The sequence below is a fragment of the Cryptomeria japonica genome, chromosome 1, assembly GCF_030272615.1.
Source record: "Cryptomeria japonica chromosome 1, Sugi_1.0, whole genome shotgun sequence".
In the NCBI taxonomy this organism is placed as follows: domain Eukaryota; kingdom Viridiplantae; phylum Streptophyta; class Pinopsida; order Cupressales; family Cupressaceae; genus Cryptomeria; species Cryptomeria japonica.
Window position 1 is genome coordinate 687382146 of NC_081405.1, and position 26367 is coordinate 687408512.

Genomic DNA, 26367 nt, shown 5'->3' on the forward strand with positions numbered 1-26367 from the left:
TTCATCACCTCCATACACAGATGTGAGCTTAGTCCACATTGCTTTTGCATCATTGCAGCCTTCTAGATCATTAAACTTTGAGTCGGTCAATGCTGATGTTATTTCAATCATAGCTTGAATATGTTCTTGGTTTGCTTTAATCTCTTCCAAGGTCATAGGGTTGGTGCTCGGTGCAATGTAATCATTCTCCAGATAATATGTTGCATATTCTCCAATTCCTGATAAATGTAGCTTCATCCTTTTCTGCCATGTGGAGAAACTTGACTTGTTTAGCTTCGGTGCATCCCTTTTATACATCTTCGGATCTTTGCCTCAAGTACCTTTAAACTTTTTCTTCTGGAGTCATTAGCTTTGATACCAATTGTTAGTACTGATATTTAATGTAAAGTACAAATGCCAATAGCTAACAAGATGAGAGGGGGGGTGAATTATACAAACTTAAACTTCCATAAAATCAACAGATTCAACCTCGGTAACTTATACTTCAGCAACTTAACCAAAAACTATTAAACATGCAAACTTAAGAACACATAATCATAACAACACTCATAACACCAGATTTAATGTGGAAACCCAAATAGGGAAAAACCACTGTGGGATTTCAGACCCACTAAGAAATATACTCTTCTAGAGTATGCTCAGTTAAAAGAAAATCTTGTTAAAGATTATAAACACATTGCTAGATGTGACCCGGTTAAGGGATTTCCCTCAGATCTGTTAGGATCTTCAATTTGTTAGAAGTGACCTTGTTAAAGGATTTCAAACACTCACTTAGAATGTTACCTTGCCAGAGGGTTTACATATAAGACTGTTAAGTCCACTCAGTTAAAGATTTTATGTCACTTACAAAATAACAGTAATAAAATCTATCTGCAACTTCACATTTAAAATGCTAAAGCATATTCTTATTTGCTTAAAACAATCTAGTCATAGGACTTATCATGTCCCTCTGTTGGGCTCTCTACTCTTTTATTCAAATAGGTCTTCAAGCTTCTATGCTCAGTAATCACTATGTAGCATCCTTGTGCATACACTTGCCCGCATGCATTGTTTATCAACAATTCCTTATTTATAAACAATTGCTAACCACTAAATCTCCTTGATCACATTTCCCATGATCAATCTTGGCCATTAGATCTTCAAACTTGACTAGGTTCAATGTATCCTTTCGATCTGAAAATGTTTTACCTTACCTCAGGACTAGCATTCCCATCTTGGAACTTGCATAAGGTTATTGTAGTTCAATCTACGCTATAGATCTTTCTGCTGATTTTCCTTTGCCATAGATCCTTAACAAACTTCATACATGGCATACCAATCATTTATACATTTCCAACTAATCATTGTCCTTCATTAAATAATGCTTTTATCCATCCCATGCGCATTGTAACTCGGTTGTAACTCGGTAACTACTAAACTTTACTAGGTAGACATTTCGCCTTCATTAACCGATATCGATAACCTTAGGGTTTACCGACTAGGTTCCTTGCGGTTGCATAGTATATTATTAACCTTACAATCAACAACATATGTAGGATATCAAAACAATCTAAACATCATGATCTCATCATTGTCTAACTCGGTAATAGTTGCCCATTGAATAACTTATTTCCTCCCTTTATTCATCACATTCTTTCTTTGTCTTTTACCGATATCTTAATTCTCTTCTAATCAATCTTCTCAAGATATGGCAACATCATACTGAATCAGATAATCAATTTCTTGACATCAATGACAAAATAATGTTATAAAGATAGTTATCATCCTTCTTCAGTTATATCAATAATCTTCAACAACCTTCTCAATATCCTTATTGAATATCAACAATCTTTCTTACTATAATACCAACAGGATGATGTACCACCCATGTTAGAATAGGATTTAAAATTTATATTTTATTTTATTAGAAAAAAATAGTGAATCAGAGGGGGAGCCTTCCCTAAAGAATTAGGAGAGATTTAGTTTCGTGTTGTTGTGGTTGAAACCACAATTTTGTAAACTCTTCTAGTTTGCAAAATTTTCAACCAACAATAGCCCTAATGAATTGAGGTCATCTATAATAAACCTAAGTTAGTCTTAACAAATGCATAATAGGGACTAAGAAGTCTATACTATGTAATCGCATATCATGTACGCTATTTTAGTTATTTTGAGGTGACAAATCATGCAACATAATTAGTTAAATCACATCACAATGTATACATTATCAACAATTAACACATGCAACCTCTTGATAATCAAATCATAGGCAAGATTATTTCTTTAATTTAAAAAAATTAATGCATTTTTAGATTTTATTACAAAAATCATACCTCAATTGTACACAAGGAATAATATTTCATAAGGCATATGTTTGTAGATATGGAACAATATTTCATTTATACAAATATACAAGTCATATGTACATATATACAAATAAGATTGACATTACAAATTTATTGCACTTACATTCAATCCAATGAAGCATCTGGATCCACTCTACTCTTTATCGTGTCAAGTATTGTCTCATGGTCAGACTCACGAATCTTCCATAGGTTCTTGTTCAGTGTTTTACCCCCATATTTGATCACATGAACATTTGTTGCCACAACAAGGTTAGAATGATGAAGAATCTTCCTATGTGTCTTAAATTCCTCAAACAAATACAAGTTAGACTTCTTCACTGGGTACCTTCTAAGCCAAGTACAAGTAATAACCACTGATCCTATAGGGTATTCAATATTTTCTCCATCTATCACAGGGCCATCCAATTAAATGACACAAATAATAATGTATTCCTTCTTCATTGTCTTTAGCTACAATAATTGCATAAACATTCCCTACAAATGATATGAGTTCAACAAATAATTAAGGTAAAATATTAAAGTTTATTAAATTTTCATGTGGATAATTTACCCGATTGGACTAGATCTAACATGCAATCAAAGTCAACTGATGCTTCTAATTGTTTCCATAGGAGGTCGGACCTCTGAAGCGGCTCACACACATATGGTTCTTAGTAGAGATATAAAGTTGTCATGGGGAGTTTTCATGGAAACTGGTGCTTGGATTCCTTGGAGAAGTGAGTGTCGAGGGTGGAGCTAGTGGGGTCAAGCATCTAAATATCTGCTTTGAATAGCGTAGCCTCGTGGGAAACCCCATGTGAGATTCAACAATTATTGTCTCAACCTGCCTTAGGATTTGTACTTGCTTATGGATTTTGTTTTTCAAAGACATTGTGTCTTCTATGTCTATGGCATGTTCAAAATGGTAAAAAATTGTAGAAAATCATCATCTAAAAATGAGCAAAAATCCAACAACTTGCTGAAGGATTTGAGGAAAATCCTTGAAACATAATCAAAATAGTGCTTTTATCTCATAAGTTAACACTCTTTGCCACAAGAGTTAGCACAAAGGCTTGTTCACATCTAAAAATCATATCAAACCAAAATTTCAACATCAGTATCAAAACACTTCTTGAGTAGATTTGTCTCAAAACTATCACACATTTTCAAACTAGTTCAATAACTAGGTCACTAATACAACAGGCTATTTCCGAAAGGTTTCCATAAGCATAAACATTCAACAAGCTATTGATTCAAACATTTTAAGTGCAAAAATCAACATCATTGTCAAGTTTCTCATCAGGATATATCAAATCCTCTATCACGAAGCTTGATCAATCCATCTTGTGTTCATTATCTTAGATATATCTTTCCTATTTTGAACCTAGATTATAATAAAATCAGAATTGCACCAACTTTGGAATGAAATAAACTTGTAAACTATCAAATTCTTATATGACTTTTAAGTATCACCTTAAGAAAAGAAAACCCAGTTATAAAGCAACTCAGAAAAGAATAAGATTCTTGTATATCAATCACAATATCTTATTAAAACATAGGACATTCCTACACCGTTTTCATCACTATTTACGTGGTTGCGGGACAGAGTTTGATGGATAAATTTTGCAAGGACGTTCTTTTCAACAAGGAGATGCTTTATCACAACGAACAAACAATAGTGGTAAAATCAACAAAGCATATCTTCCTAAACCAATAATCACTTATTGAGTTGTCCTTTGGAAACTTCAAATTTTTGAAACAATCACATGCCAGTTTGGACTAGAGCTCAATATGAACAACTTAGAAAACAACAAAAACAAATGGAGGAAGAAGATAATTTGATATTCCAAACTTTTGGGTATACCGTTGTTGACGAAGAAGCGGTCAATAACACCATTAGAGACCTTGAGAAAGATTTCAAATTTGATAGAGTAATGGAAAAATTATTGGCAAAACAAAAAGAGAAATATTTTTTGATCTGGCAAAATCAGGAGCTAAATTTCCACAAGACTTTAACATAAAAAGCTTGAAACAAGATGTGGAGACAAGTAACACCCAAAACACAGATGATCCAAACAACAAAGATGTAAGCAAAGAAAGCCATGAAGAGATAAGAAAAGAACGCGATGACACAAGAAGAGAGCGTAGTGATAAAAGAACTTACGAAGAAATAAGGAGAAACTATATGGATAATCCATTTTTAAACCTTACTCAACAAATGCAAAATGGAACAAGCTCCAAGAAGTATTCATTGGAAGATATCTACCCATATCCTTTCGATAAAAAATTGAATATGGTACCATTTCCACAGTATTGCAAGATCCCTAAATATGACAAATACGATAGAAAATATGATCCTCGGGATCACTTTAGGGAGTTCTGTACTATGAGTATGGAATTTGCACATGAAGAAACTTACCTGATGCGTCTTTTTCTAGGAGTTTAAATGGACAATCAATGGAATGGTTTTCAAGATTACCATCCTGAATCAAATCTTTTGAAGAACTCATGAATAGATTTATTTCACAATACTCCTACAATGTAAAGAATGAGATAACAATGTTGGATTTATGCAATGTTAAACAAAAGAATGGTGAATCTTTTATGATCTTCTTGTAGCGATGGAAATGAATGTTTAATAGGTATCCAAGAGATGTACCTAATTAAGAAAAGATGGACATATTCATTGATAATCTTATCAGTGAAATGAGTTATCGACTAAAAATGCAATGTCCTCCCTCCTTCGCTAAGATGATTGAGAATGGTCTGAAAATAGAAAACGTGAAGGTAAAGAAAGGAGAGCTAAAACTTTACAATAATTCTTACAACAACAACAACAATGGCAACAATGACAAACCCAAGTTCTAGTCAAAGAATAGGAATGTCATCAACAGAGAAAATGACGACAATAGTGCTACAAAACAACAACTATTTTTTTAATCTATCAAGTCAAATCCCAAACAATAACAATCAATAAAGAAATAAAACCAAGTCTTTCTTCTCCAATCCTTGCAGAAATTTCACAAACATTGGAGAACCATTGGAATCAGCTTTAAAAACTTTTCTTGCAAACAAACTGATTGTTTTACCAAAGGAAAGAAGTTCTGATTGATTGAAAAATAGGTTTTAAGGACCCAAAACCATTACATCATAGTAAGAAAGAAAGCAGAGAAAATAAGAGTCCACATACAGAGCGACTGGCCAAAAGACTAGCGAACAAAAAGAACAGCTAAGCAACAAAAAAGAGCAAAGAAACCAAGGAGACACTACATAGCAATTTTCTTTAGCAGATCCTCTACCTTTGTCACTAGCTCATCATAGGTCACCCCAACTACTCTTAGCTCCTCCAGGTCCTTATTCACTTTCTTTTCCGTCCTCTTCCCATGGGTGTGGGTTTTGGGACCTTGGGCTTCCCCTGTTCCTTTAGCGTTCAGGTCAATTTCTTGGATTTCCTTTTCGTCATCTAGCTTGGTGATGAGGGTAAGGGTGTTGTTGGCTGAGATTTTTAGAATGCTAAGGCTCTACTCTGCAATGTTCTTAAGGCACTCCTTGATCTTTTCCACTTTGGCAACTGTGTCCGAGAGCGTTTTTTCACTAGTTTCCGCCAGGGTTTTTCTGTCCTGTATCTCCTTTTCAATCTTCTCAAACCTGGGATTAAAGGCATCTCTGATGTCTTCCGCTTTAGCAATAGTGTTCTTCAGATCCTTGATATAATCAGCCATAGTGTTCCCCTCTCTAAGATCAGGACTCTGTTGCAAAGTTTTTTGTACTCATCTACAGTTTTCTTATACCCATCAATAAGCCATTCTATAGTTTTCATAAAACCATTCAAGGCCTCGAGAGGAGGGCCAGAAGAGGGAGTCACTTTTCTAGGGGTTATCTGTTCATTTTTAGGGATATGGAGGGCAGAAATAGTGTCAGCAACCCTGAGAGTCTCCTCCATTGTCTCCATATCCGAGCTATGCTCAGCTTCCAGGGTCCTAGTTTGCTTGTCATCTTCCAATTCCTTGCCAGTCTCCTCCGAATCTTTGCTAGTCTCCTCTATTTTCTTATGCTTCTTCCAGGTTTGGGCTTGGTTCTTACTTTTTTTCTTCAGCAACCCCTTAGGGTTCTTCTTGTCTCCAGGAAAATCAGAGTAATCTTCTTCCGAAGAGATACTAATCAAGGGTTTGCTTTGAAGTTTTTGCTCTTAGAAGAAGAGGGTCTTGATTTCCTCTTCTTACTACTCTCATACTCTGAGTCATCAGAGCTATCCTCATTATCAATCGAGGAATCATTTTCTGATTCCTCTTCCTCTGAGAAATCAGAATCAGACATATCTTCTTCCAAGTCCACAGAGAGCTGCATCCGGTTGATTTGACTGGCCTTTAAATGGTCATAAATGAGGACCATAAGTCCCTGGTGCATTACAGTATCACCCCAAGGATTTTCTTTGTAGGCTTTTAGGGAGGCATTCATAGAGCAGAGCAAGAAGTAAGGGAAATTCACCTTATCATTATGCCTAAAATGGTTTAACAGGACAAAATGATACCCATAGACTTTCGTAAACCTACCATCTAGAATTATATACCGCATTAAAACAAAGAGAATTTCCCGCCAGGGTTTTGCAAAAGCCCTAGGTGGGTAATAGGTTTTACTCAACTTTACCAGTCTTTTCTTCTCTTTCTCTATGACTAGGTACCTTTCAATGGCTTCCCTACTGACCTTCCTATCCCTGTAGAAGTTGCAGCCCTCCCTATTGAGACCCGTAGCTTTAGCTATTAAATCTTCGTCAATTTCCACCAATTGGTCGCCCATTTTAAGCATACCCTTCTTCCAATTTTTGTAGAAGAAGCTAGTTATCATTCCATCATGACCATGGAGTCTCTCTATGAAGCTCGAAAGACCACCCTTCTACAAAATTTCCCACACCTCTTCTTTCTGTTTCCACTCCTTGCAACTGCTTGGCTCATATCATCTCCTATTTCCGCCCATGGTGTCGTTTCTCATAGCCAAATTTTGAAAATTACAGAACTGGTAAAACAGAGATCTTTTCGGAGCTAAAACACATACCCAGAAAGTGTGTGTGGCATTAATGATCTGATAGACTATAAAACACGTTTTGCTAGCTTTGATGTTATAATGAGTAATTACCTCATTATAGAAGTAACTCGGAGTGCTTACTTCAGTACTTATCATAATTGCCTTGTCAATCAAGAGTCTTTGGGGTACTTCGATATCTTTCCTCAATTATTATTTGTCTAACATCTTTGGGGAGACCGCTCTCACCTATCCACATGGTAATAGTCTCATTCTTAACCGCCACATTTGTAGCCCAATCAACAGAACAGTTGGCATCCCGATAGATATGGGATATATGGCATTTTCTGAAGGTTCTAATGATTTCAATAGTAGAAAAAATTATATTGTGAATCGACCAAGAGGGCTTTGAAGTCCCATTGAGGCACTTTATTATATTATTAGAGTCCCCTTCTATCCAAAGATAGGGACAGTTCCATTTTTTGGCTAGGATAATGCCTTGAAGGGCTGCCATAGCTTCCGCTTTATGATTGGTTTGAGTACCAATAGGGACAGCAATCATACCTTTACAAATGCCTCTGCAGTCTCTAAGAATAGCTCCATAGCCTGAAGGACCTGGGTTTCCTTTGGTTGCACCATCAAAATTGATTTTGAGCTAGCCTTGGGGAGGGGTTTGCCATTTAGCTTCAAGCCTTTTATTGTAGCTGAGATTAGGACCATCAGTGATCTTCATATTCCAAGCTCTTAAGATATTTGACTCCAGGGAGTTATTTGAGTAACAAGAAACCTCCATGGTTCCCATATTTTCCTGGATAGCCCTTTGAATTTTTTGAAAAATAATGTCTTGATTTAGGGACACGTCCCTGAATATTCGGTTGTTTCTTTCCTTCCAAAGACCCCACAAAATGTGTGGAAGAGAGAGCTGCCACATACATCTCAGAAAAGAGTTAGTCCATTGAATTTGCTAGGAGGAGAACAAATCTCTGATGTTACTAGGAAACACCCAAGCTAGACTAAAGCTCTTGAGGGAGCTTTCCCAAATAGAGGCTGGGAAAGAACAGTGGAGGGCAAGATGGTCCACTGACTCTTCCTCTTGAAAGCACAACACACACCTGTTTGGAAGGGCAAAATCTCTGCATTTTAGGTTGTTAATAGTAAGGATCTTATTTTGGAGAATAGTCCAGAAGAACAAATTGATTTTGGGAGTGAGACCTTTTAACCAAGCTTTAGACCAGAAGGGATTCATAGGAGGGGAGGGGGAAAGGAGACAATACATTGAAGACGCAGTAAAAATGCCTTTGGGGTCATGTTTCCAAATCAGGGAATCCTCTTCCTTATTCAGCCAAATAGCAGACAATTGGGTTTTGAGCTTAGAGAGACTGGAATGAATACTATCAATGTTCTACCAGTTGTTCCCATCCCAGTAATCTGCCACTAAGGTACCAAAAGAGCCAATATAGGAGGGGGCATGGGAAGCCCACTCATAGGAATCCATAAGGGGTTTGTCAAAAAGCCAGGGATCCTCCTAGAATCTAACTTTTCTGCCATTTCCAAGTTTCCATGTCACTCCTTTAGCAATCACATCTTTACATTTAGAAACATGGTTCCAGATATGGGATCCATTTATGCTGACATCCGAATTAAGAAAAGAAGAAAGAAAAGAAGATAGAAGAGAATACTTCTCCAAATTTTGCACCATTTAGAATCAGAATGAAACCATCTCCAAGCTTGTTTAGACAAGAGAGCTTCATTTAAAGTGTGAATCCTCCTGAGCCCCAGACCACCTTTGCTTTTCGGCTTACAGACCTGATCCAATGCCACCAAGGACATTCTTTGCTTTTCCTCAACCCCAGACCATAGGAATATTCTTTGAATTTTCTCAATAGCTTCAGCATACTTGACTGGAATTCTGAATAGGCTAAGAGCATAAATGGGGATGCTTTGAAGAGTAGCCTTAAGGAGAAGGAGCTTACAGCTTGACTTAAGAGAGCCCCTTTCCAACCTGCAAGTTTTTTGTGAAATTTATCAACTAGAGAACTCCAAAAGGAGTCAGGAGGGGCAATCCCCATGGGGAGACCAAGGTAGGTAGCAGGAAAATCAACAATCTTACACTCCAGGATTCTGCTGATCCTTTGGTGTCTTCTCTCAGGGGTATTAATGAAAAAGACATCACTTTTGGACCAGTTAATAAGCTACCCCATAACAAAAGCATATTTACATAAGGTACTCTTCAGAACTTTAGCTTCTGAGATGCTTGATTCCCCCATAATTATTGTATCATCAACAAACTGCTGGTGTGAACAAATAAGGTTAGCAGAAGAGGGTTGGAGGCCCTTAAAGGATCCTTGCTACACCAAGTTTTCCATGGTCTGACCAAAGCATTCTACCATAATAATGAAAAGGATGGGGGAGAAAGGATCTCCTTGCCTAAGACTTCTCGAAGCTTGGAAAAAATTTGAAGGAGAACCATTGACAAGAACAACAAAGGACGCAAAAGTGGTAAGTTGGGAGAAAAGATCCACAACTCTTGGGGAAAACCCAAAGGAAGTGAGAAATTTCTGAAGAAGAGACCAGTCAACCCTATCATAGGCTTTGGAGAGGTCGAGCTTAAGGATGAGACCCTGCTTCTTCGCTTTAACAAGAGAGTGAATATTCTCGTGAACTGTAATAATGGAATCGAGAATTTGTCTTCTAGGAACAAACCCATTCTGCTGGTGTTTAATTAAGGTAAGGAGGATAGACAAGAGTCTAGAAGTTAGGACCTTAGATATGATCTTGTAAAAGGAGTTGCAGAGGCTAATAGGTTTGAACTTGTCCAAAGAATCAGCACCTTGAATCTTGGGGATGAGAGCAATAAAAGTACCATTGACTTCCTTCAAGATTTTTCTAGCCCCAAAGAATTCCTTAACCCCATTAGCAACATCAGTCCCGATAATGTCCCAAAAATCTTGAAAAAAGAGCACTGGGAAACCATCAGGACCAAGAGCTTTGTTTCCATCAAAGGAGAAAACAACATTTTTAATTTCTAAGATAGAAGGAATGGAAGAGAGAAAGGCATTATTTTGGGCATCAATGAGATGAGGAATGTTTTCAAGAAAAGAGGACTGAGCTTCAGCATCCAGACTTTGATCCCTCTTTAGGAGGTCTGAGAAATACCTCTTAGCTTCATTCCTTATTTCATCCTCCTTGACCAGCTCCCCACTGTCCACAACTAACTTGTTCATCCTGTTGGCTGCTTTATGCTTGATGGTTGACATATGGAAGAATCTTGTATTCCTATCCCCTTCCTTGAGCCAAATGCATCTTGACCTCTGCTTCCAGAACATTTCCTCTTTAGCAATAATGTCATGGTATTTCTTAAGAATCTCATTTTCCTCAACAATAGAAATAGTACTGAAACCATCCTTCTAGATCTGGTCCTGTATTTCTTTAAGGTTTTCCTGAATTTTACTCTTAGCCTCAAATATATTTCCAAAGTTGTTCTTATTCCATATTCGAATGTTGTCCTTCACACTTTTGAGGTTCTTAACAACTTTGAACATAGTCGTTCCCTCAACTTGGATACTCCACCATTTTTTAATATATTTTTTAATGTCGGGGTGAAGGGTCCACATTTTTTCAAATCTAAAGGGATAGTTTCTCCTTCTATTGATCAGATCAGCATTGAAGGTGATTGGAAAGTGATCGGAACCAACCCGAATATGTGCAGACAAAGAACAAAAGTACTGACTGTACCAGTCATCAGAAATGAGAGTTCGGTCAAGGCGCACTTGAATAAGGTCATTACCATTTATTCTATTTGTCCAAGTGAAATTACAACCTTGTATCTCCAAGTCATTAAGAGCTTGGGAATAAATAAAATCCATGAGGGCCATCCTACTTTCCAGCTGAGGAGGACTGCCTCCAAATTTTTCCTCGTCTTTCAAAGGCGTATTGAAATCCCCCATAACCATCCAACTAAGATTTTTGAAGCTTTCCCTAGCTTGTCTAATCTTTTTCCAAAAAGAGTTTCTAGCCTTTAAGGTATTAGGAGCATAAATGTTTGTGAGAACCCATGAAGAACCATCTTTAAGATGCTCAAATTTGATACAAGAAAAATTACTTTCCTGAATAATGACCTGGGCTTTAACAATGTTAAGATTCTAGATGGTTGCAATGCCTCCAAAAGCACCCTCATAACTACCCCCACTAACATTGCCATTTTTTAAGAACTTCAAAGATTCAACTTTTTCTCTACTCATTTTAGTTTCTTGAATAAGAAAAATGTTAGGATTTCTATCTCTTATCATATTCCTAATAATATCATGTTTATGGGGATTGTTTAGACCCCTTATGTTCCAAGAAATTATCTTCATAGCTACTTACCAATTCCCAACTCCTTGAGAGTTTTTTGAGTTCCATCTGCTATGTTCTTGCTGGCCTCCATATCTCTAACTTTGTGGTTAGAGGGTTGTCCTGGGGAAGAGGAGACGTATCCCACATCAACTTGAGCTATTCTGCTGGATTTCCTTATCAGAGATGTCGAGGGAGTTGCTGCTTTCTTGTTCCTGTGTTATGAAGTTATGAACCACAAGTCAAGCCTAATTGGTGGAATGACAATCATTTATGTAATTACCATCGGAATAAAGGACACCAAACAAATGATTGTCAAAGGTTGAAACACCTTATCCAAGATCTAATCGATAATGAAACTATCACAGTGGATAGCCATAAGACAAACGAATCACACCTAGATTTCAAAACTCCACTTCTGAATTATGACAAAGGTGAACAATCCCAATTAAAAGATGACAAAGGAAAAGCCAAAGTGAACTACACTTATACATATGATGATGTGGTAAATGTCATCATTGTTAAAGATAATCCACCTTCAGAACCAATCAATGTCATTACAAGAAGCAAAGCGAAGGTCACCTTTCCGCGTATAACAAAAGACTCAACATCCACTTCACAACAATGCAATTTAGTAGAGCAATTACAAAGAATACCAACTCAAATATCAATTTTGGAACTTCTCAAAGTTTCACCTATGCATAAGGAAATTTTGGAAAAAGCTTTAATAGAAACAATAGTTTCAAAAGACTTAGATGTGGATCAGTTCCAAAACATGGTGGGGCACCTTATAGCCCCTCATTGTTTATCATTTTTGGAAAATGATGACGTGTCATTGAAAAATCTTGATAATGCTCCTTTACATGTTGAAGTCATCATTAATAAAACTCGTGTCAAATGCATACTCATAGATGGTGGAGCGAGCTTAAATATTTGTGCATTAAGTTTGATAAAAGCTTTGGGATATTCAAAAAATGTAGTAGATCCAAAGAAGAAAATGACTATTAAGCCTTATGATGAAGCAGAGGGTTCTTCTAAAGGAACTATGGTGTTACCAATTGAAATAGGACTTGTGGAAAAGAATACATTATGTGAGGTTTTAGATTTGCACCTCTCTTACAACATTCTTTTAGGAAGGCCATGGATTAACACCATGCAAGTAGTTCCTTCTACATATCATCAATGTGTAAAATTTCCTCATGAAGGAAAAGAGGTCACTATAATTATAGACTCTAGCCAATATTGCAAAAATCTGAAGCCAACACAAGATACAAGAGTTCCACATAATGGAGAATCAGTATATCCTACCAAAGAGATTCAAGAAAAGTTATGGGAAACCTTTGAGAAAAAGATCAAATTGAATGATGAAGGTGATAGTTTTGATACTTAATGTTAAGTACATATGCCAAGCTAACAAGATGAGAGGGGGGGATGAATCATACAAACTTAATCTTCCATAAAAACAACAAATTCAACCTCGATAACATATACTTCAGCAATATAACTAAAACTGCTTAAACATGCAAACTCATAAGCATATAAACATCATAACACTCATAACACCAGATTTAACATGGAAACCCAATTATGGAAAAACCACTATGGGATTTCAGACCCACTAAGAAATATACTCTTCTAGAGTATGCTCGGTTAAAAGCAAATCCTGTTAAAGATTACAAACACATTGCTAGATGTGACCCGGTTAAGGGATTTCCCTCAGATCTGTTAGGATCTTCACCTTCTTAGAAGTGACCTTGTTAAAGGATTTCAAACACTCAATCAGAATGTCACCTTGCTAGAGGCTTTTACAAATAAGACTGTTAAGTCCACTCGGTTAAGAGATTTTATGTTACAAAATAACAGTAATAAAAATCTATCTACAACTTCACATCTAAAATGCTAAAGCAGATTCTTATTTGCTCAATACAATTTAGTCATAGGACTTATCTTGTCCATCTGCTAGGCTCTATACTCTGTTATTCAAAATAGGTCTTCAAGCTTCAGTGCTCGGTAATCAATATGTAGCATCCCTGTGCATACACTTGCCTGCATTCATTGTTTATCAACAGTTCCTTATTTATAAACAATTTGCCAACCACTTAATCTCCTTGATCACATATCCCATGATCAATCATAGCCATTAGATCTTCAAACTTGACCAGGTTCAATGTATCCTTCGATCTGAAAATGTTTTTCCCCACCTTGGAACTTGCATACATTTCTTGGAACTTGTGCTAGGGTATTGCGGTTCAATATGAGTTGTAGATCTTCCTGTCGATTTTCCTTTGCCATAGATTATTTAACAACCTTTATACACATTGTAACAATCATTTAATCATAACCAGCTCATCAGCTTCCTTCATTAAATAATTCTTTTATTCATTCAAAGCATTTTTTCATTACTTGGTTGCAACTTGGTAAATACTAGACTTCACTCAGTAGACATTCTGCCTTCATTAACCGATAGTGATAACCTTAGGGTTTACCGACTAGGTTCCTTAGGGTTTACTGACTAGGTTCTTTGCTCGGTAACATAGTATAGTATTAACCTTACAATCAACAACATATGTAGGATATCAAAACAATCTAAACATCATGATCTCATCATTGTCTAACTCGGTAATAGTTGCCCATTGAATAACTTATTCCTCCCCTTATTCATCACATTCTTTCTGTGTCTTTTACCAACATCTTTATACTCACCAAACCATACTTCTTAAGATATGGCAACATCATACTGAATTAGAAAATCAATTTCTTGACATCAATGACAAAATAATAATATTAAGACAGTAAACATCCTTAATAAGTTATATCCATAATCATCAACAACCTTCTCAATATGCTTATTGAAATGCCAACAATCTCTTATTGTAATTGGAATGCCAACAATCTCCCTGTGTTTATTATAATGCCAACAATCTCCCCCTTTGGCATTGATGGCAAAACCAATTGATATGACCTAATTGATTTGGATTGCTATGAGATTCTGAAATGCTCTCCCCCTGTCATTAGTCTTCTCCCCCATACATTAGTCTTCTCCCCCTTTGACAACAATGCCAACAAGTAAAGAACTAAAACATAATTTCTTCCTGTATGAAGTGATTTCCTATTGTTATGTGTCAACTTAGTCTCGGTCAGAGCATTTTGACTTTAATTCTTGTTCCCTATTATTGTTTCCTGGACACCTTTAGAAAACATCCTAAAGTGTGTAAATCAGCATCAACTCCTAAAAGATATTTTGTAAAGTCATCGAATTGACGCTTTCATCGAACTCGGTCAGTGAATGGAAGATAGGGGTAGGACCCCTAACTTACTTCTGAGATACTCAAAAGTGTCCCTTGGCAGTGGCTTGGTAAAGATATCTGTTATTTGTTCCTTTGTGCTAACATACTCCAACACTAGTTTCTTCTCTTGAACTTCTTCTCTAAGATAATGATATTTGATAGAGATGTGCTTTGTCTTAGAGTGCATAATAGGATTCTTTGAAATGTTTATGGCACTAGTATTGTCACAGAATATAGTTACTGGCTCAGTAACTTTCTCATTTATACCTTCCAACAGTTGTTTGATCCAAGCTATATTGGTACAATTCAATGTTGCAGCAATGTATTCAGCTTTTGTTGTTGACTGTGAAACACATCCTTGTTTCTTGCTAAGCCAACTCACTAGTCTTTCTCCTAAAAAGAAAGCTCCTCCACTTGTGCTTTTTCTGTCATCAATGTTGCCTGCCCAATCAGCATCAGTATAAACTTTTAAATCAAAAATATTTCCTTTCTGATATACTAAGCCATATTCTTCAGTGCCTTTCAAGTATCTAAAAATTCTCTTGATTGATGTCATGTGTGTTTCCTTGGGATCCACAGAAAATTTTGCAACTATACCTACTGCATGTGCTATATCTGGCCTGTTGTGAACAACATATTGTAGCTTTCCAATCATGGATTGGTAAATTGTCTCATCAACAGATGTAGATTCATCATTCTTTGATAATTTATAGTTGGTAGTCATAGGAGTACTTACTGCTTTTGAATCCTCCATTCCAAATTTCTTCAAGATTTCCTTTATGTACTTGGATTGAGTAATGAAAATCTCATTTTTCATTTGTAGTATCTATAAACCTATAAAATACTTTATCTCACCAATTAATGACATCTCAAATTCTTTGCTCATTTCATTTCCAAAGTTCTTGCATAAAGAGTCATTTCCACAAAAGATAATATCATCAACAAATATGGCTGAGATCAGTATTCCATTTTCATCATTCTTCATGTACATGATATTGTTTTCACTTGTCCTTATAAAACCAATCTTGATCAAATAAGAGTGTAATCTCTCAAACCATGCTCTTGTTGGAATTATGTGAACCGGTATGAGGACATAATGACAGTGTATGTTGTCATTGATGTCAATATGTTGCAGAGGTGTGAACCGGCATTTGTGCCAAAGTGAGTGTGCTTGTTCAAAGGTGAACTGGCATATGGTTATGGGAACCAACACATGAGTTCGTAGTCTCAACTTTAGGGTTTCCGGTTGATGTGCTTCAAGCTTGTGTGGCCCAATCGGTGACTTTGTGCGATGAGTTAGCATGATAATAAAGAACAAGATTGTGTTGCCTCGTAAGCCTTGTGTACATGAAGGATCATGTATGAAGAAGATCTTTCCTATCTACCTTAGGAATATGAGAAGACTGTAAAATGATCTACCTTGGGAATATGAGAAGACTGTAAAATGACGATAACGTGTGATGGGTTATCAGCCGCCATGGAAACGGTGGAAAATGAATGATGGAGATTAATGCAGTATGCTCAATAGTTAGGATTGAATTCCTTAACCTATTAGGTTTAGGGTTTAGGGTTTAGGGTTTATGCTTCCTACCTAACTATTTTCTATAAGTTCGATATTGTGACTCTTTCTAGGGTTGTTGGCAAAAGTTGTGTGTGAGTATCCAAGAGAAAGGATACGTGTTTCTTGCTAGACCAAAATGAGAGGAGTGATACCTATAGAGTGTAAGTGCAAAAGGAGAAGAGGAGCTTAAGTGGATCTGCATTGGCACTGAGTGTTGTTACCAAATCATAGTAATACCTATTGATCTCTAACCACCTCAACAGTCGGATAATCCCTTAACAAGGTAGCCTTAACCGACTTGTTGTAAATCCTTTGACAGGGTAACTCTAAGCTACTGAGTTTGAAGTCCTTTAGCTATTGAGTTCTTAAAATCCTCTAACAAGGCAACCTTTAACAGGGTTTAACCCTTAATCGGGTATTGTAGCCATCCCTTAACCGGGTGATCTCTAACAGGATTGGTTCCTAGCAGAACCTATTGTAATATCTTTAACTAGACAAGGCTCCTAACAAAGCGGACTTCCAAAGAGTTCAAAAATAGCTTGTGGGTATTCATCCCCACCATGGTTTTTCCCAGTTGGGTTTCCACATGAAAAATATGTGTGTCATGTGTGATGTTTTTATCTTGTGATGCTTTGCTATTGTTTGTCAAGCATATGATGGTTCTGTGTTTTATGCCTTTCAATAAAACATGTTGAACTAGCTGCTATTATGATCTGATGTTAGATTACCTATTTATGCATAAGAGTGAACTGGTAGTGTAGTCTCAAGTTGAGTGAATGGCTAAGTGAGTAACTGGTTAATGCTTGCCTCAGACATTCTTAGCTTTACTGGTTGCTCTTTGTTTCAAACTGGTGTCATTATCTGCTAGTCTTCTGAAGTGTTTGTTGTCAAACCGGTTTAGGATAAATTGTTTTGTATGTACTGATTCACCCCCCCCTCTCAGTCCCAGTTTGGTACTATTTGCTCATCATTGAGTTATCAACTCTAGGTGCTTGTTTTAGACCATATAAAGCTTTGTTCAATTTATATACTTGATCTTTATTCTTGTCTTCAACAAATCCTTCAGGTTGTTCAATAAAAACTTCTTCTTCTAATATACCATTCAGAAATGTAGATTTGACATCCATTTGATATACCTTGAAATTCTTGTAAGCAGCATATGCCAAGAATGTTGTTAATCCTTCAAGTCTTGCCATAGGTGCAAAAGTCTCACCATAATCAATTCCTTCTTCTTGGGCATAACCTTTGCAAACTAGTCTTGCTTTATTTTGAATGACCTCACCTTTTTCATTCAGCTTGTTTCTGAAAATCAACTTTGTACCGATTACATTTTTGTCCTTTGATCTTGGGACCAGTGTCCATATGTCATTCTTCTTGATTTGATCAATCTCTTTTGTCATAGCATTTATCCAATCTTCACTATTAAATGCCTCTTTCACTATCCTCGATTCAAATTCAGATATCAGACATGTGTTCTGTCTCAGTTTGTTCCTTGTCATCATTGGATCATCCTTATCTCCTATAATCTAACTTGATGCATGATGTCTTCTGACATACTTGGCTAATACAAGCTTGGTAGGCTCTGTATGATCTTCTTCATCACTCGGTAACTGGATATTCTCTTCATTTTCTTCAACAGTTCTCTCAGTCAGACTTGTCGGTTGAACATAGACAAATCCTTCATAATCTTCTAGTTCCTTGTAATTTCCTTCATCATTTCTTTCTACAAATTCATCAATTTTCACATTTTCACTTTCTACTATTTTGTTAGATGATTTGATCAGACATTTAAATGCTTTACTCCTAGAAGAATAACCAAGAAATGTTCCTTCTTCACTTTTATGATCAAACTTTCCATTTCTATCATCTTTGTGAACATAGCATCTACTTCCAAATCTTTTAAAATAACTTACATTAGGTTTCTTGTCATACCAGATCTCATATGGTGTCTTCAAAGTTCCTTTCTTCAGTTGTACTCGGTTCAGGATGTAAACTATTGTGCTTATTGCTTCTCTCCAAAATGTTTGTGGCATTTTCTTTTCAATCATCAGGGTTCTGGCACAATCCACAATAGATCTATTTCTTCTCTCAGCAATTCCATTTTGTTGTGGAGTTCTCAGTGTAGAGACTTATCTTTTTATACCATGATCATTGCAGAATAAGTTGAACTCATCAGATGTGAACTCTCCTCCTCTATATGATCGAAGACATTTCAGTTCTCTTCTTGTTTCATTTTCAACTCTTGCCTTGTACCATTTAAACATTTGAAAAGCTTCTGATTTTTATTTTAAAAACATAACTGACATCATCCTTGAGTAATCATCCACAAATAATATGAAATATTTATCACCATAATAACTTTGAACTTTCATAGGACCACAAAGATTAGTGTGCACAAGATCTAAAATTCCCTTAGAAGTGTAGGACTTACTTGTAAAGCTTTATCTTGTCATTTTACCCATCTAGCATCCTCATCACATAGCTTTCTCAGGTTTTTCAAGACTCGATAGACCTCTTACTCAGTGCTTCTTGCTTATTTTGATCAGATTATCAAAATTTATATGACAAAACCTTTTATGCCATAACTAGGTATCATCTATCTTTGCATACAGACACTTGTTCCAAGTTGAGTCAAGGTGAAATGTGTTACCTTTTGTTTGTGTCCTGGTAGCAGCTAACTTTCCATGCTTGTCATGAACTTTGACAATTCCTTTCTGAAATTCTATTTGGCAACCTGTATTGTTTAGTTGTGCTACACTCAACAAATTGTATTTCAAACCTTCAACCCAATAAACATCATTGCATTTTGCATTGTCAGAAAGTGTTATAGATCCTTTACCTTTTACCGGACATGGTGCATCATTACCAAATCTTATATAGCCTCCATCATAATCTTATAATATAACAAACTTGTGTTTATCACCTGTCATGTGATGTGAGCATCCACTATCTATGATCCAAGAATCATTAGTATTTATGTGAGATATTAGGGATTTTTCTTCATACCTTTCTTCATCATATCCATCTTTGATATCCACATAAACTACTTCCTCTGTATCAGTTTCATCTTATTTATCATCATTGGATTCCTCATCAGCTATTAAGCATGACTTTCTATCTCTTCTTTTGAAGTCTCGATGTCCTCTGTAATGATTATCTTTCTATCTGTGATCTCGATAATCTCTCTTTTTAGTAGAATCTTTGTCAGGACAGTTAGAAGCCATATGTCCTATCTTATCACAATTGAAACATTTCAAAGGTAGTTTTCCTTTATACTTACCTTTGCCTCTCGGTAACCTTCTAGCTAATAGTGCTTCAAAATCTTCTTGCTTTCTGATTTCCTCATACAGTTTGTGTACTTTTTCCATGTTCTTGCGAAATCTCTCACTTGCTCCACTATGATCCCCTTCAGTGTACTTACTCATTCTATTATTGTAATAATCAGATTCATCAATATGAAAAGAACTAAATGCAGATTCAACTTTATTTACCGAAGACCCACTATTATCAAAGTTACTTAACTCAAATGCATGTAGCTTACTAATAGTAGCATCTAAAGAAACTGGCATATTGGGTACAAACCTCAATTCATTGATTGTAGAGACTTGGATTGCATAAGCTGGTAGAAGGGTTCTTAACAACTTACTTGTTATATCCTTTTCTTCAATAGTTCCACCTACTCATTTGATTTGATTGACAATCTCCTTTAGTCTTGTATTGTACTAGGTTATGTTCTCACCTTCATTCATCCTCATAGATTCAAGTTGTCATCTTAGACTGTCCACTTTTTCTCTTTGAACATGTTCATCTCCACCGTACACAGATATGAGCTTGTCCCACATTGCCCTTGCATCATTGCAGCCTTCTAGATCATTAAACTTTGAGTCAGTCAATGCAGATGTTATTTCAATCATTGCTTGGATATGTTCTTTCTTTGCCTTTATCTATTCCATTGTCAATGGATAGGTGCTCGGTGTAATGAAATCATTCTCCAGATAATATACAACATATTCTGCAACTCCTGATAGGTGCAGCTTCATCCTTTTCTGCCATGTAGAGAAACTTGACTTGTTCACTTCGGTGCATCTCTCTTATACATCTTTGGATCTTTGCCTCAAGTACCTTTAAACTTTTCTTCTAGAGTCCAAAGCTCTGATACCAATTGATAGTTCTGATACTTAATTTTAAGTACAGATGCCAAGCTAACAGGATGAGAGGGGGGGTGAATCATACAAACTTAATCTTCCATAAAAACAACAGATTCAACCTCAGTAACATATACTTCAGCAATATAACCAAAACTGCTTAAACATGCAATCTCATAAGAATATAAACATCATAACACTCATAGCACCAGATTTAACATGGAAACCCAATTAGGGAAAAACCATTGTGGGATTTCAGACCCACTAAGAAATATACTCTTCTAGAGTATGCTCGGTTAAAAGCAAATCCTGTTAAAAATTACAAACACATTGCTAGATGTGACCCGGTTAAGGGATTTCCCTCAGATCTGTTAGGATCTTCACCTTGTTAGAAGTGACCTTGTTAAAGGATTTCAAACACTCAATCATAATGTCACCTTGCTAGAAGGTTTTACAAATAATATTGTTAAGTCCACTCAGTTAAGAGATTTTATGTCACTTTACAAAATAACAGTAATAAAAATCTATCTACAACTTCACATCTAAAATGCTAAAGCAGATTCCTATTTGCTCAATACAATTTAGTCATAGGACTTATCTTGTCCATCTGCTGGGCTCTATACTCTGTTATTCAAAATAGGTCTTCAAGCTTCAGTGCTCAGTAATCACTATGTAGCATCCCTACGCATACACTTGCCCGCATTCATTGTTTATCAACAGATCCTTATTTATAAACAATTTGCCAACTACTTAATCTCCTTGATCACATATACCATGATCAATCATAGCCATCAGATCTTCAAACTTGACCAGGTTCAATGTATCCTTTGATCTGAAAACATTTTACCCCGCCTTGGAACTTGCATACATTTCTTGGAACTTGTGCTAGGGTATTGCTATTCAATCTGAGCTGTAGATCTTCCTGCCGATTTTCCTTTGCCATAGATTCTTTAACAACCTTTATACATGTTGTAACAATCATTTAATCATAACCAACTCTTCATCTTCCATCATTAAATAATGCTTTTATTCATTCAATGCATTCTGTTATTGCTCGGTAAATACTAGAATTCACTCGGTAGACATTCCACCTTCATTAACGGATAGCGATAACCTTAGGGTTTACCAACTAGGTTCCTTAGGGTTTATCGACTAGGTTCTTTGCTCGGTAACATAGTATGGTATTAACCTTACAATCAACAACATATGTAGGATATCAAAACAATCTAAACATCATGATCTCATCATTGTCTAACTCGGTAATAGTTGCCCATTGAATAACTTATTCCTCCCCTTATTTATCATATTTTTTATGTGTCTTTTACCGGCATCTTTATACTCACCAAATCATACTTCTTAAGATATGGCAACATCATACTGAATTAGAAAATCAATTTCTGGACATCAATTACAAAATAATAATATTAAGACAGTTAACATCCTTAATCAGTTATATCCATAATCATCAACAGCCTTCTCAATATCCTTATTGAAATGTCAACAATCTCTTATTGTAATTGGAATGCCAACAATTTCCCTTTGTCTATTATAATGCCAACAGAAGGAATGGGAAAATATTCTTTGCATAATTTTCCACTTTCACCTGTCATATAGAAAGCCTACAAATATCCAATCAAAGACCTCAGAGAAATGAAAAGACATGTTTAACAGAGCATTTGTTAGAGTTGGAACACTTGAAGATGAAACCGAAGACAAGGACATTCTTGGTTGGTTGTACAAAGATGAAATTGAAACTATAGCAACAGCTATAGAAATCAATATTCTCATAGAACAATATGGCAATGGTTATAAGATCATGCAAAAAATAGGATATGAAGGAAAATGACCAATTGGTAAGCGACATCAAGGTATTTTAGAACCTATATGTCCTCACTCGCAATCTAAAGAAGATAAATTAGGACTTGGATATCTAAAATCAAATGAAAAGCAACATAATCATCAACAACCAAAGTGGAGAAAGAAATCAGTCTCTAAAGAAGAAAAATGGCAAGAAAAGCTACATCAAGCAACAGAAACAGTAGCCAATAATTAGAAACAAGAAGAACATGAGAAACAAGAAGAGAAGATTGAAATCAAAAGAAAAGAAGTATCTTGTCAACAGGTACAAAGAATACAAGCAAGTGCAAAATCTGAACAAGGTATTCTAGAAGCAGTGAAAATCGAGATCGTAGAAATCGGGGAACTTTTTGCACCATACAACATTCCTGTGTGGTATAGTTCTAGACAATGGTTCAGACACAGATTCAAATGAATATGAATGGTGTCCAGATGTCTCATCTAGTATATCAAGTGAAGAAAAAAATGAAGAGCAAGCAGCTATCACAAAGGAAGACTTGTCTATTACAAAACAAAAGATGGAGTTAGAAAGAAGACAAGAAGAACTTAGAATCCAAAGAAAAGAGGCATATACAAGACAACAAAAGAAAGGGGATGACAAAGACAAAGAAGTAATGCCACAAGAAGTACAAATAGATATGGATCAAGCATCTGAAAATTTCATATTTCTATCAAATAAAGAGCAAGATGTACCAAGGTATGGCAGAACCATAGAAGAACTAAGAAGTTGAGTTTGAAAGAAGACAAAAGATAGCAAAAGAATTATCTATATAGTGTACACAAGTATGTCAACTTCAAAATGCAAATGAATTTATTGAAAATAATCAAGAAGGAACTTGTAGTACTAAAGATGTGTGTTTATATAATCCATTTGTTTAAGGGACAAATGTCAGATGAAGAACCATTTGAGTGTGAACTACAAAATACTAATATTGATTTTGTTAGAACTAATTCGAGAACATTTGAGAGAGACTATCCTCAAGATCATTCTATCCATGATATTACCTACTCTATGCCAAATTATGATGATTATGTCATGAAATTTGAAGCACCTAACAATGACAATGATTATGACTTACCCCGTCTTCATCCTCAACTAATTGATTGGGATAATCTATAAAACCTTGAAATAGATGTCTTTTCCAATCATCATGACTTAGTTGTATATCTTAATATTGTCTTACCCATAACACCTAAGATATCTTCCATTACGGAATCAAGTAACATTTCTTACAGTCAAGAGAATGCCAAACTTTCCAGTTGTAAAATTGAAATAAAACAAGGAAAGAGACCTACTATTGAAAACCATTTCATGGCAGCACTAGATCAATCAAAAGGAAAAAAAATGATGTATTTGACGATGAAAACCTCTTGGAGGGGCCAGAAGATGGAAAGTTTGACATTCTCCCTACATATTTTCAAGAGAGATCTACTATTCTAATAGAACCAATAGAAGCAATAAAAATTGGCACATCAAAAGATCCCAAGATACTTCATTCTGCTGCCTCATTATCAGATAAAGAGAGGAAAGAATACATAGAATTCTTCAGACAAAGACAAATTAATTTTTCTTGGTCCTATGTAGACACGTCATGACTTAATCTAGATCTTATAATGTATCATCTCAATGTGGATTCAAAAGCAAAACCAGTTAAGAAAAAGCTAAGGAAGATGCATCCACACATCGCTCTTCTTGTAAAAGCTGGGCTAAAGAAACTATTAGATGTGGGTTTCATAAGACCCGTTGCCTATCCAAAATGGGTTTCAAGCATTATACCAATGTCAAAGCCAGATAAAAGCATAAGAGTTTGCACTAATTTTAGAGATTTGAACAAAGCATGTCCAAAAGATGATTTCCCACTACCCAACATTGATATAATTGTGGACTTATCAATAGGGCATGAAATGTTTTCATTAATGGATGGCTTCTTAGGATACAATCAAATAAGAATCACCCCTGAAGATCAAGAAAAGATAGCATTCACCTGTGCATGGGGTACTTATTGCTAGAATGTTATGCCATTTGGGCTTAAGAATGCAGGAGCAACTTATCAAAGGGCTATGACAACAATTTTCCATGATATGATTCATACATTTATGGAAGATTATGTAGATTATATACTTGCTAAATCTTATACAAGACAAGAACATTTGAACATCTTAAGAAAGATCTTTGATAGGCTAGAAAGATATCAATTGAGATTAAATCCAAAGAAATGTGCATTTGGAGTAACTTCTGGGAAACTTGTTGGGTACATTATATCAGCCCGTGGAATTGAAGTAGATCCTGAGAAGGTCAAATCCATCATGGAAATGGTGTCACCTAGGAACATAAGTCAATTGTGATCTTTACAAGGAAGATTGTAATCAATCAAAAGATTTGTCTCTCAATTAGCAAATAGATGTCATCCATTCACTCATCTTTTACATAAGAATGTTCCATTCAAATGGGATCAGAAATGTGAAGAAGCTTTTATGCAAATCAAATAATATCTCATGAATCCTCCAGTACTGGTATCACCAATCAAAGGGAAACCATTGTTTCTCTATATCTCATCAACAAACATATCATTAGGTTCTCTCCTAGCTCAACATGATGAAGGGAAAGAAAGAGAAGTGTATTACATTAGTAGAACACTTTTCGGCTATGAATTGAATTATACATCAATAGAGAAGACATGTCTAGCAGTTGTATTTGCAACTCAGAAGCTGTAACATTATATGCTGACTCATTCTATGAAACTAATAGCAAAGATAGATCCACTAAAGTATTTGTTGAACAAGTCAACTTTGACAAGCAGACTAGCCAAATGGGTTATGATATTAAGTGAATTTGATATAGATTATGTTGATCAAAAAGCTATCAAAGGACAGGTCATTGTTGATCAATTGGCTGAAGCACCTTTACAAAATGACATACAAAGCACATTGAATTTCCTGATGCAGACATTCTAACAGTAAGTACAAAATTTTGAGAATTGTACTTTGATGGTTCTTATAGACAATATGGCTCAAGCACAAGAATTTTATTCATCACACCTTAGGGACACACAATTCCAAAATCATATAGACTATGGTTTCCATGCACAAACAATACTGTAGAATATGAAGCATTGACTATTGGGCTCAAAATGGCTATTGAATGGAATATCAAGGAATTACATTTCTATGGTGATTCACAACTTATCATCAACCAAATAAATGATGATTATCAAATTAAGGATGACAAGTTCATGCCCTACAAACAGTTGGTAGAAGAGTTTAAAGAACAAAACAACAGATGCAATGGCTACAATAGCATCTCTCTTGCAGAATCAGGAGAATCAACAGCTTTATGAATTCCTCATGGAATATATATTAACCCCTACCATTCAATCCCAGCATACCTACATGATTTTCCATATATTGGGGATCAACCAATCCTTATACGGCCAAACCTATCAATACTTAAAAGAGAATATTCTTCCTCCTGACCTATCCTGCAATCAAAGAAGAAATTTTATCCATCAGTCATCTCGCTATACTATTATTGTTGATACCTTATATAGGTGAGGTCTAGATAGTACTTTATTGAGATGTCTTGAACAAGAAGAATCTGAGAAAGTTCTTAACGAAGTTCATGCAGGTATTTGTGGCACACACTCAAGTGGATTAACACTAGCTAAGAAACTTCTTTGTATGAGTTACTATTGGCCTATTATGGAGAGATATTCATTCACATACGCCAAGAAATGCAAACAATGTTAGATCCATGGGAATCTCATTCACACACTAGCACAAGAATTGTATCTTATGGTTGGATCATGGCCATTTTCTCAATGAGGACTTGATTTGGTAGGAAA